This window comes from Lethenteron reissneri, chromosome 64, assembly GCF_015708825.2.
Source record: "Lethenteron reissneri isolate LAM-NWPU_2019-01 chromosome 64, ASM1570882v1, whole genome shotgun sequence".
NCBI classification, from domain to species: Eukaryota; Metazoa; Chordata; class Hyperoartia; order Petromyzontiformes; family Petromyzontidae; genus Lethenteron; species Lethenteron reissneri.
In genome coordinates, this window is record NC_083842.1 from 1,226,430 (window position 1) to 1,236,611 (window position 10,182).

A 10,182-nucleotide genomic window follows, 5' to 3' on the forward strand; every position below is an offset into this window, starting at 1 on the left:
CACACAGCGAGTAGTGACACACAGCGAGTAGTGACACACAGCGAGTAGTGACACACAGCGAGTGGTGACACACAGCGAGTAGTGACACACAGCGAGTGGTGACACAGCGAGTAGTGACACACAGCGAGTGTAGCAGTCGTAGTAGTCGCGCTGCGTGCGTCGTAGTCACCGGTAGCGGCGTGGCGCACGCAGCGCGCTGCCTGGAGCAGTGACACCACCACGTGGTGGTGGTGGCCTCGTCACCACTGCGCAGCGCAGGGGCTGCCGTTGTGCACTTGGAACGACCACTGGGGAATGATCCTCACAACAACAACAACCACTCACAACAACAAATACTCACAACAACAAACAACTCACGATAACCATTTACAACAGCAACCACTCAACAACAACCAATAACGACAGCAATTCACAACAACCACCCAGTACAACAACCACCCACTTTAACACCAACCACTCACAACAACCACCCACAACAACACCAACCACTCACAACAACCACCCACAACAACACCAACCACTCACAAACACCCACAACAACACCACAACCACCACACACAACACCACAACCATTCACTGCAACAACCACTCAAAACAACAAATACTCAGAACAGCCACCACCAACAACCACTCACAACAATAACCACTGTGTGCGCGCACGGTGTGTGTGTATCGGGTGTAGTGGAGGGACCTCTGAGTCTGACTCTCCTCTCTCTCTGGTCACAGGTCAGACCTTCGTGGACTGTGGAGGCCTCAAGTTCCTGCTGAGCCTGCTCAAGCACCACGCCTGCCAGGGCCTCGTGCTGCGCTTTGTGAGTCACGCGGAGAGGGGGGGGGGAGTTAGAGAGCGAGTTCGAGACAGAGAGGGTTATAGACAGAGCGAGTTAGACTTTTGACTTTTTAAACAACTTTTATTGCCGCCAGCGAGTTAGAGAGCGAGTTATAGACATGACTGCACGTTATTGACGTCCTAACAGACGAATCTTACAGCTCACAATGAGGGAGACAGACTTAGAAGACAAATTGCCACGTCGAGTGGGAGCATCCTCAGGGTGTCTTGTCGAGGTGCTTGTAGAATCGCCAGTGTGAGTCCTGCCGGATCAGCTGTTTGTGCACTCTGTGTACATTCTTGTGTTTCTGCTTCTGCTGTGTGTGCCGTGTTGTTGTTCGCGTCTTGCGTAGCAAGTCCGTCCTGCGCCGTGCGATGTCGCCGTGTCGTGTGTGCACTGAGCGTCTCACCCGCCTCTACTACGAGTTGTCACTTGGGGATCGCGACTTCAGATGCGGCAGCGATCTCGCGTGCGGTCCCTTCTGCCTCCTCCTCCTCCCGCTTGTGCCGCTCCTCCTCCTCTGGCGCGATGAGCTTCAGCCGTGTGCCAATCTGGCGGAGCCGTAGACACGAGGCCACGTGGCAGCGCAGAGTAGCGCGCCATCTCACACAGTGGAGACGCTCGCACCGGGGGCACCATCATGCTGGTGGCCTGCTGCTGCTGCTGGACGTCTCGAGAGAGAGGCAGAGAGTTGGAGAGAGAGTGAGTTAGAGAGAGGTAGAGAGTGAGTGAGTGGGTGACGGTGTATCACTGTACCGCTGTCTGTGTGTGAGAGACGTGGGGAGCGGGAGTGCAGTGGCTGGCGCGCTGCGCTACGACGATTATAGAAGCCGGTCCTGGGCCTCCCCTAGGTTGACTCGGCCTCAAAAGAGCAGCTGGTGCAGAGTGTGAACATCGCCACTAGGGGGACAAAGGCGATCAATCGCCTCCTCGTGTGCCGTGCCGGCACTCGTAGGTACTCGCTTACAGCACTTGCCACGAGAGTATGTTAAGACTATGCAGGGGATCTTTGTCTTTGTATGTATGAGGGTGTGGGTGTGTGTCTGAGTGTGTGAGAGTGTGTAGGTGAGTGTGTCTGAGTGTGTGAGAGTGTGTAGGTGAGTGTGTCTGAGTGTGTGAGAGTGTGTAGGTGAGTGTGTCTGAGTGTGTGAGAGTGTGTAGGTGAGTGTGTCTGAGTGTGTGAGAGTGTGTGTGTGAGTGGGTGAGAGTTGGCACAGTAGGGGCCACAGGTGGTGCATCTGCCACTCGCCAGTCAAGCCAGCGAGCCTTCGACAGTGGACGTGGCCTCAAGGTGCACCTAGCCTGGCACCAGCACCGTAGTGACGTCCCCATTACTTAGTGGCGACTGGCGGCTGTTGTTGTGCGAGAGTGGGGATGAGTGAGTAGAACTGAGAGGGTGTAGGAGTGAGAATGAGTGAGTTGGTGTGAGTGAGTGAGGTAGTGTGAATTTGTGAGTGAATGAGGGAGCATGAGTGATGGTGAGTGTGAGTGAGTTAGTGAGCAAGTGTGAGAGTGTTGTGAGTGATTAAGAGAGCGTGAATGAGAGGATGTGAGTATGTGAGTGGTGGTGAGTGTGAATTAATGAGTGTGTGAGTGGGGGTGAGTGTGTGAGTGAGTGTGGTGCCGTGCTGACCTTCATTGGTGCTCACGAACAGCGCCTGCCCTAACAGTCTGTTCAGGCTACACGGGGGATCTTGTTGTTTTGAGTGAGGGAGAGTGGGGAAATAGCTTGTGCGAGAGAGCGAGTGTGTGTGAGAGAGCGAGTGTGTAAGTGAGAGAGCGAGTGTGAGAGTGAGTGTGTGATAGTGACTGTGTGTGTATGGGGATGAGTGTGAGTGTGTATGTAAGAGTGAGGAGCGGTGGTGCAGCGGTTAGCTCACTGCACCACGAACCCAGGGACCCGGGTTTGATTCCCACTCATGGCCAACACCAGTGACGATTATCTGAACCGGTCCTGGGCCTCGTCTAGGTCGACTCGGCCTCAAACGAGTATCTGATGCGGTGTGTCAGCATCACCACAGGGGTGACAAAGGCGGCCGGGGCTGATGCTGGCCACCCACCACCTCGTGCGCCGTGCCGGCCTTCATAGGCGCCGCTCGCTAACAGCGCTTGCCCCGACAGCCTGCTAAGGATATCCGGGCGACCTTTGTCTTTGTGCGTGCGGGTGAGAGGGAGCGAGGCAGAGCGAGCGAGGCAGAGCGAGGGATGCGAGTGACAGTGAGTGGCAGTGAATGTCAGTGAATGAGTGGCAGTGAATGACAGTGAGTGACAGTGAGTGGCAGTGAGTGAGTGACAGTGAATGAGTGGCAGTGAGTGGCAGTGAGTGACAGTGAATAAGTGACAGTGAGTGACAGTGAGTGACAGTGAGTGAGTGGCAGTGAATGACAGTGAGTGACAGTGAGTGACAGTGAGTGGCAGTGAGTGAGTGACAGTGAATGAGTGGCAGTGTGTGGCAGTGAGTGACAGTGAATAAGTGACAGTGAGTGACAGTGAGTGACAGTGAGTGAGTGACAGTGAGTGACAGTGAGTGAGTGACAGTGAGTGAGTGACAGTGAGTGCATGACAGTGAGGGAGTGACAGTGAGTGACAGTGAGTGAGTGACAGTAAGTGAGTGACAGTGAGTGAGTGACAGTGAGTGAGTGACAGTGAGTGACGGTGAGTGACAGCGAGTGAGTGACGGTGAGTGACAGCGAGTGAGTGACGGTGAGTGACAGTGAGTGAGTGACAAGGAGTGACAGTGAGTGACAGTGAGTGAGTGACAGCGAGTGGCAGTGAGTGACAGTGAGTGAGGGACGGTGAGTGACGGTGAGTCACAGTGAGTGCGTGACGGTGAGTGACAGTGAGTGATTGACAGTGAGTGAGTGACAGTGACGGCGAGTGACAGTGAGTGACGGTGAGTGAGTGACAGTGAGTGACGGTGAGTGAGGGACGGTGAGTGACAGTGAGTGACAGTGAGTGAGTGACAGTGAGTGAGGGACGGTGAGTGACAGTGAGTGACAGTGAGTGAGTGACAGTGAGTGACAGTGAGTGAGTGACAGTGAGTGACGGTGAGTGAGGGACGGTGAGTGACAGTGAGTGACAGTGAGTGAGTGATAGTGAGTGAGGGACGGTGAGTGACGGTGAGTGACAGTGAGTGCGTGACGGTGAGGGACAGTGAGTGACAGTGAGTGAGTGACAGTGAGTGGCAGTGAGTGAGTGACAGTAAGTGACAGTGAGTGAGTGACAGTGAGTGACAGCGAGTGACAGTGAGTGAGTGACAGTGAGTGAGTGACAGTGAGTGACAGTGAGTGAGTGACAGTAAGTGAGTGACAGTGAGTGAGTGACAGTGAGTGAGTGACAGTGAGTGAGTGACAGTGACAGTGAGTGACAGTGAGTGAGTGACAGTAAGTGAGTGACAGTGAGTGAGTGACAGTAAGTGAGTGACAGTGAGTGAGTGACAGTGAGTGAGTGACAGTGACAGTGAGTGACAGTGAGTGACGGTGAGTGACAGCGAGTGAGTGACAGCAAGTGACAGTGAGTGGCAGTGAGTGACAGTGAGTGAGTGACAGTGAGTGACAGTGAGTGAGTGACAGTGAGTGAGTGACAGTGAGTGACTGACAGTGACAGTGAGTGACTGACGGTGAGTGACAGTGAGTGACAGTGAGTGCATGACAAAGAGTGACAGTGAGTGAGTGACAGCGAGTGGCAGTGAGTGACAGTTAGTGACAGTGAGTGCGTGACGGTGAGTGAGTGACGGTGAGTGAGTGACGGTGACTGACAGTGAGTGACAGTGAGTGACAGTGAGTGGCAGTGAGCGAGTGACAGTGAATGAGTGGCAGTGAGTGGCAGTGAGTGACACTGAATAAGTGACAGTGAGTGACAGTGAGTGACAGTGAGTGAGTGACAGTGAGTGAGTGACAGTGAGTGCATGACAGTGAGGGAGTGACAGTGAGTGACAGTAAGTGAGTGACAGTGAGTGAGTGACAGTGAGTGAGTGACAGTGAGTGAGTGACAGTGACAGTGAGTGACAGTGAGTGACGGTGAGTGACAGCGAGTGAGTGACAGCGAGTGAGTGACGGCGAGTGACAGTGAGTGAGTGACAAGGAGTGAGTGACAAGGAGTGACAGTGAGTGACAGTGAGTGAGTGACAGCGAGTGGCAGTGAGTGACAGTGAGTGATTGACAGTGAGTGAGTGACAGTGACAGCGAGTGACGGTGAGTGACAGTGAGTGACAGTGAGTGAGTGACAGTGAGTGACGGTGAGTGAGGGACGGTGAGTGACAGTGAGTGACAGTGAGTGAGTGACAGTGAGTGAGGGACGGTGAGTGACAGTGAGTGACAGTGAGTGAGTGACAGTGAGTGAGTGACGGTGAGTGACAGTGAGTGAGTGACAGTGAGTGACGGTGAGTGAGGGACGGTGAGTGACAGTGAGTGAGTGACTGAGTGAGGGACGGTGAGTGACGGTGAGTGACAGTGAGTGCGTGACGGTGAGGGACAGTGAGTGACAGTGAGTGACAGTGAGTGAGTGACAGTGAGTGACGGTGAGTGAGGGACGGTGAGTGACAGTGAGTGACAGTGAGTGAGTGACAGTGAGTGAGGGACGGTGAGTGACAGTGAGTGACAGTGAGTGAGTGACAGTGAGTGAGTGACGGTGAGTGACAGTGAGTGAGTGACAGTGAGTGACGGTGAGTGAGGGACGGTGAGTGACAGTGAGTGAGTGACAGTGAGTGAGGGACGGTGAGTGACGGTGAGTGACAGTGAGTGCGTGACGGTGAGGGACAGTGAGTGACAGTGAGTGACAGTGAGTGAGTGACAGTGAGTGAGTGACAGTGAGTGACAGCGAGTGACAGTGAGTGAGTGACAGTGAGTGAGTGACAGTAAGTGAGTGACAGTGAGTGAGTGACAGTGAGTGAGTGACAGTGAGTGAGTGACAGTGAGTGACGGTGAGTGACAGCGAGTGAGTGACAGTGAGTGACAGTGAGTGACAGTGAGTGAGTGACAGTAAGTGAGTGACAGTGAGTGAGTGACAGTGAGTGACTGACAGTGACAGTGAGTGACAGTGAGTGACGGTGAGTGACAGTGAGTGACAGTGAGTGCATGACAAGGAGTGACAGTGAGTGAGTGACAGCGAGTGGCAGTGAGTGACAGTGAGTGACAGTGAGTGCATGACAAGGAGTGACAGTGAGTGAGTGACAGCGAGTGGCAGTGAGTGACAGTGAGTGACGGTGAGTGAGTGACGGTGACTGACAGTGAGTGAGTGACAGTGAGTGACAGTGAGTGACAGTGAGTGGCAGTGAGCGAGTGACAGTGAGTGAGTGACGGTGAGTGACAGCGAGTGAGAGTGAGTGAGTGACAGTGAGTGATGGTGAGTGAGTGACAGTGAGTGACAGTGAGTGACAGTGAGTGAGTGACAGTGAATGAGTGACAGTGAGTGAGTGACAGTGAGTGACGGTGAGTGAGTGACAGTGAGTGAGTGACAGTAAGTGAGTGACAGTGAGTGAGTGACAGTGAGTGACAGTGAGTGAGTGACAGTGAGTGACAGTGAGTGAGTGACAGCGAGTGGCAGTGAGTGACAGTGGGTGACAGTGAGTGAGGGACGGTGAGTGACGGTGAGTGACAGTGAGTGCGTGGCAGGGAATGACAGTGAGTGACAGTGAGTGAGTGACAGTGAGTGACAGTGAGTGAGTGACAGCGAGTGAGTGACAGTGAGTGAGTGACAGTGAGTGACAGTGAGTGACAGCGAGTGAGTGACAGTGAGTGACAGTGAGTGCGTGACGGTGAGTGACAGTGAGTGACAGTGAGTGAGTGACAGTGAGTGACAGCGAGTGAGTGACAGTGAGTGACAGTGAGTGAGTAACAGCGAGTGACAGTGAGTGACAGTGGGTGAGTGACAGCGAGTGAGTGACAGTGAGTGACAGTGAGTGAGTGACAGTGAGTGAGTGACATTGAGTGAGTGACAGTGAGTGAGTTACAGTGAGTGACAGTGAGTGAGTGACAGTGAATGAGTGACAGTGAGTGACAGTGAGTGACAGTGAGTGACGGCGAGTGAGTGACGGTGAGTGAGTGGCAGTGAGTGAGTGGCAGTGAGTGAGTGACAGTGAGTGAGTGACAGTGAGTGCGTGACGGTGAGTGACATTGAGTGAGTTACAGTGACAGTGAGTGACAGTGAGTGACAGTGAGTTAGTGACGGTGAGTGAGTGACAGCGAGTGACAGTGAGTGACAGCGAGTGACAGTGAGTAAGTGACAGTGAGTGAGTGACAGAGAGTGAGTGACGGTGAGTGACAGTGAGTGACAGTGAGTTCGTGACAGGGAGTGACAGTGAGTGACAGTGAGTGAGTGACAGTGAGTGATAGTGAGTGGCAGTGAGTGAGTGACAGTGAGTGAGTGACAGTGAGTGAGTGACGTTGAGTGACAGTGAGTGGCAGTGAGTGAGTGACAGTGAGTGAGTGACAGTGAGTGCGTGACGGTGAGTGACATTGAGTGAGTTACAGTGACAGTGAGTGACAGTGAGTGACAGAGAGTGACAGTGAGTGACAGTGAGTGAGTGACGGTGAGTGACAGCGAGTGAGTGACAGCGAGTGAGTGACAGCGAGTGACAGTGATTGAGTGACTGCGAGTGACAGTGATTGAGTGACAGTGAATGACAGTGAGTGAGGGACGGTGAGTGACGGTGAGTGACACTGAGTGGCAGTGAGTGACAGTGAGTGAGTGACAGCGAGTGGCAGTGAGTGAGTGACAGTGAGTGACAGTGAGTGAGTGACAGTGAGTGAGTGACAATGAATGAGTGACAGTGAGTGACAGTGAGTGAGTGACAGTGAGTGACAGTGAGTGCGTGACAGGGAGTGACAGTGAGTGAGTGACAGTGAGTGACAGTGAGTGAGGGACGGTGAGTGACGGTGAGTGACAGTGAGTGACAGTGAGTGAGTGACAGTGAGTGACAGTGAGTGAGTGACAGCGAGTGAGTCACAGTGAGTGACAGTGAGTGAGTGACAGTGAGTGAGTGACATTGAGTGAGTGACAGTGAGTGAGTGACAGTGAATGAGTGACAGCGAGTGGCAGTGAGTGACAGCGAGTGAGTGACAGCGAGTGAGTCACAGTGAGTGACAGTGAGTGAGTGAGTGACAGTGAGTGAGTGACAGTGAGTGAGTGACAGTGAGTGAGTGACAGCGAGTGGCAGTGAGTGAGTGACAGTGAGTGAGTGACAGCGAGTGAGTGACAGTGAGTGACAGTGAGTGAGTGACAGTGAGTGAGTGACAGTGAGTGAGTTACAGTGAGTGACAGTGAGTGAGTGACAGTGAGTGAGTGACAGTGAATGAGTGACAGTGAGTGAGTGACAGTGAGTGACAGTGAGTGGCAGTGAGTGACAGTGAATGAGTGACAGTGAGTGACAGTGAGTGAGTGACAGTGAGTGAGTGACAGTGAGTGAGTGACAGTGAATGAGTGACAGTGAGTGGCAGTGAGTGACAGTGAATGAGTGACAGTGAGTGACAGTGAGTGACAGTGAATGAGTGACAGTGAGTGACAGTGAGTGATTGACAGTGAGTGAGTGACTGTGAGTGATAGTGAGTTACGGCGAGTGAGTGACGGTGAGTGAGTGACGGTGAGTGACATTGAGTGACAGTGAGTGACAGTGAGTGAGTGACGGTGAGTGACAGCGAGTGAGTGACAGCGAGTGAGTGACAGCGAGTGACAGTGAGTGACAGTGAGTGAGCTACAGCGAGTGAGTCACAGTGAGTGACAGTGAGTGAGTGACAGTGAGTGAGTGACAGCGAGTGAGTGACAGCGAGTGTGTGACAGCGAGTGCGTGACAGGGAGTGACAGTGAGTGAGTGACAGTGAGTGACAGTGAGTGAGTGACAGTGAGTGAGGGACGGTGAGTGACGGTGAGCGTCACGCACTCACTGTCAGTGAGTGACAGTGAGTGACAGTGAGTGCGTGGCAGGGAATGACAGTGAGTGAGTGACAGTGAGTGACAGTGAGTGAGTGACAGTGAGTGAGTGACAGCGAGTGAGTGACAGCGAGTGGCAGTGAGTGACAGCGAGTGAGTGACAGTGAGTGACAGTGAGTGAGTGACAGTGAGTGAGTGACAGCGAGTGAGTGACAGCGAGTGACAGTGAGTGACAGCGAGTGAGTGACGGTGAGTGACAGTGAGTGAGTGACAGTGAGTGACAGTGAGTGAGTGACAGTGAGTGACAGTGAGTGCGTGACAGTGAGTGACAGTGAGTGACAGTGAGTGAGTGACAGCGAGTGAGTGACAGCGAGTGACAGTGAGTGAGTGACAGCGAGTGAGTGACAGTGAGTGCGTGGCAGGGAATGACAGTGAGTGAGTGACAGTGAGTGACAGCGAGTGAGTGACAGTGAGTGACAGTGAGTGAGTGACAGTGAGTGCATGACAGTGAGTGAGTGACAGTGAGTGACAGTGAGTGAGTGACAGTGACAGTGAGTGACAGTGACAGTGAGTGACAGTGAGTGACGGTGAGTGACAGTGAGTGAGTGACAGTGAGTGAGTGACAGTGAGTGAGTGACAGTGAGTGAGTGACAGTGAGTGACAGTGAGTGAGTGACAGTGAATGAGTGACAGTGAATGAGTGACAGTGAATGAGTGACAGTGAGTGACAGTGAGTGAGTGAGTGACAGTGAGTGACAGTGAATGAGTGACAGTGACAGCGAGTGACAGTGAGTGACAGTGAGTTAGTGACAGTGAGTGGCAGTGAATTAGTGACTGTGACAGTGAGTGACAGTGAGTGACAGTGAGTGAGTGACCGTGAGTGACAGTGAGTGACAGTGAGTGACAGTGAGTGAGTGACAGTGAGTGAGCGACAGTGACAGTGAGTGACGGTGAGTGAGTGACAGTGACAGTGAGTGACAGTGGATGAGTGACAGTGAGTGACAGTGAGTGACAGTGAGTGAGTGACAGTGAGTGACAGTGAGTGAGTGACAGTGAGTGAGTGACAGTGAGTGACAGTGAGTGACAGTTAGTGACGGTGAGTGAGTGACGGTGAGTGACAGTGAGTGACTGAGTGAGTAACAGTGAGTGAGTGACATTGAGTGACAGTGAGTGAGTGACAGTGAGTGACAGTGAGTGACAGTGAGTGAGGGACAGTGAGTGACAGTGAGTGAGTGACAGTGAGTGAGTGACAGTGAGTGAGGGACGGTGAGTGACGGTGAGTGACAGTGAGTGCGTGACGGTGAGTGACAGTGAGTGACAGTGACTGTGAGTGACAGTGAGTGACAGTGAGTGAGTGACAGTGAGTGACGGTGAGTGACGGTGAGTGAGTGACAGTAAGTGAGTGACAGTGAGTTAGTGACAGTGAGTGACAGTGAGTGAGTGACAGCGAGTGAGTGACGGTGAGTGACAGTGAGTGAGTGACAGTG

General features: G+C 53.2%; 1 protein-coding gene across 1 annotated transcript in view; it reads left to right on the plus strand.

Annotated features, from left to right (window-relative positions):
* The first annotated feature begins 388 nt into the window (after positions 1-388).
* LOC133359281 (uncharacterized) overlaps positions 389-10,182 on the plus strand; it is a 74,025-nt gene continuing 64,231 nt past the window's right edge. The window contains exon 1 of the mRNA XM_061577771.1: positions 389-812. The gene's annotated coding sequence lies outside the window, so the exon portion shown is untranslated. The remainder of the gene's footprint in view (positions 813-10,182) is intronic.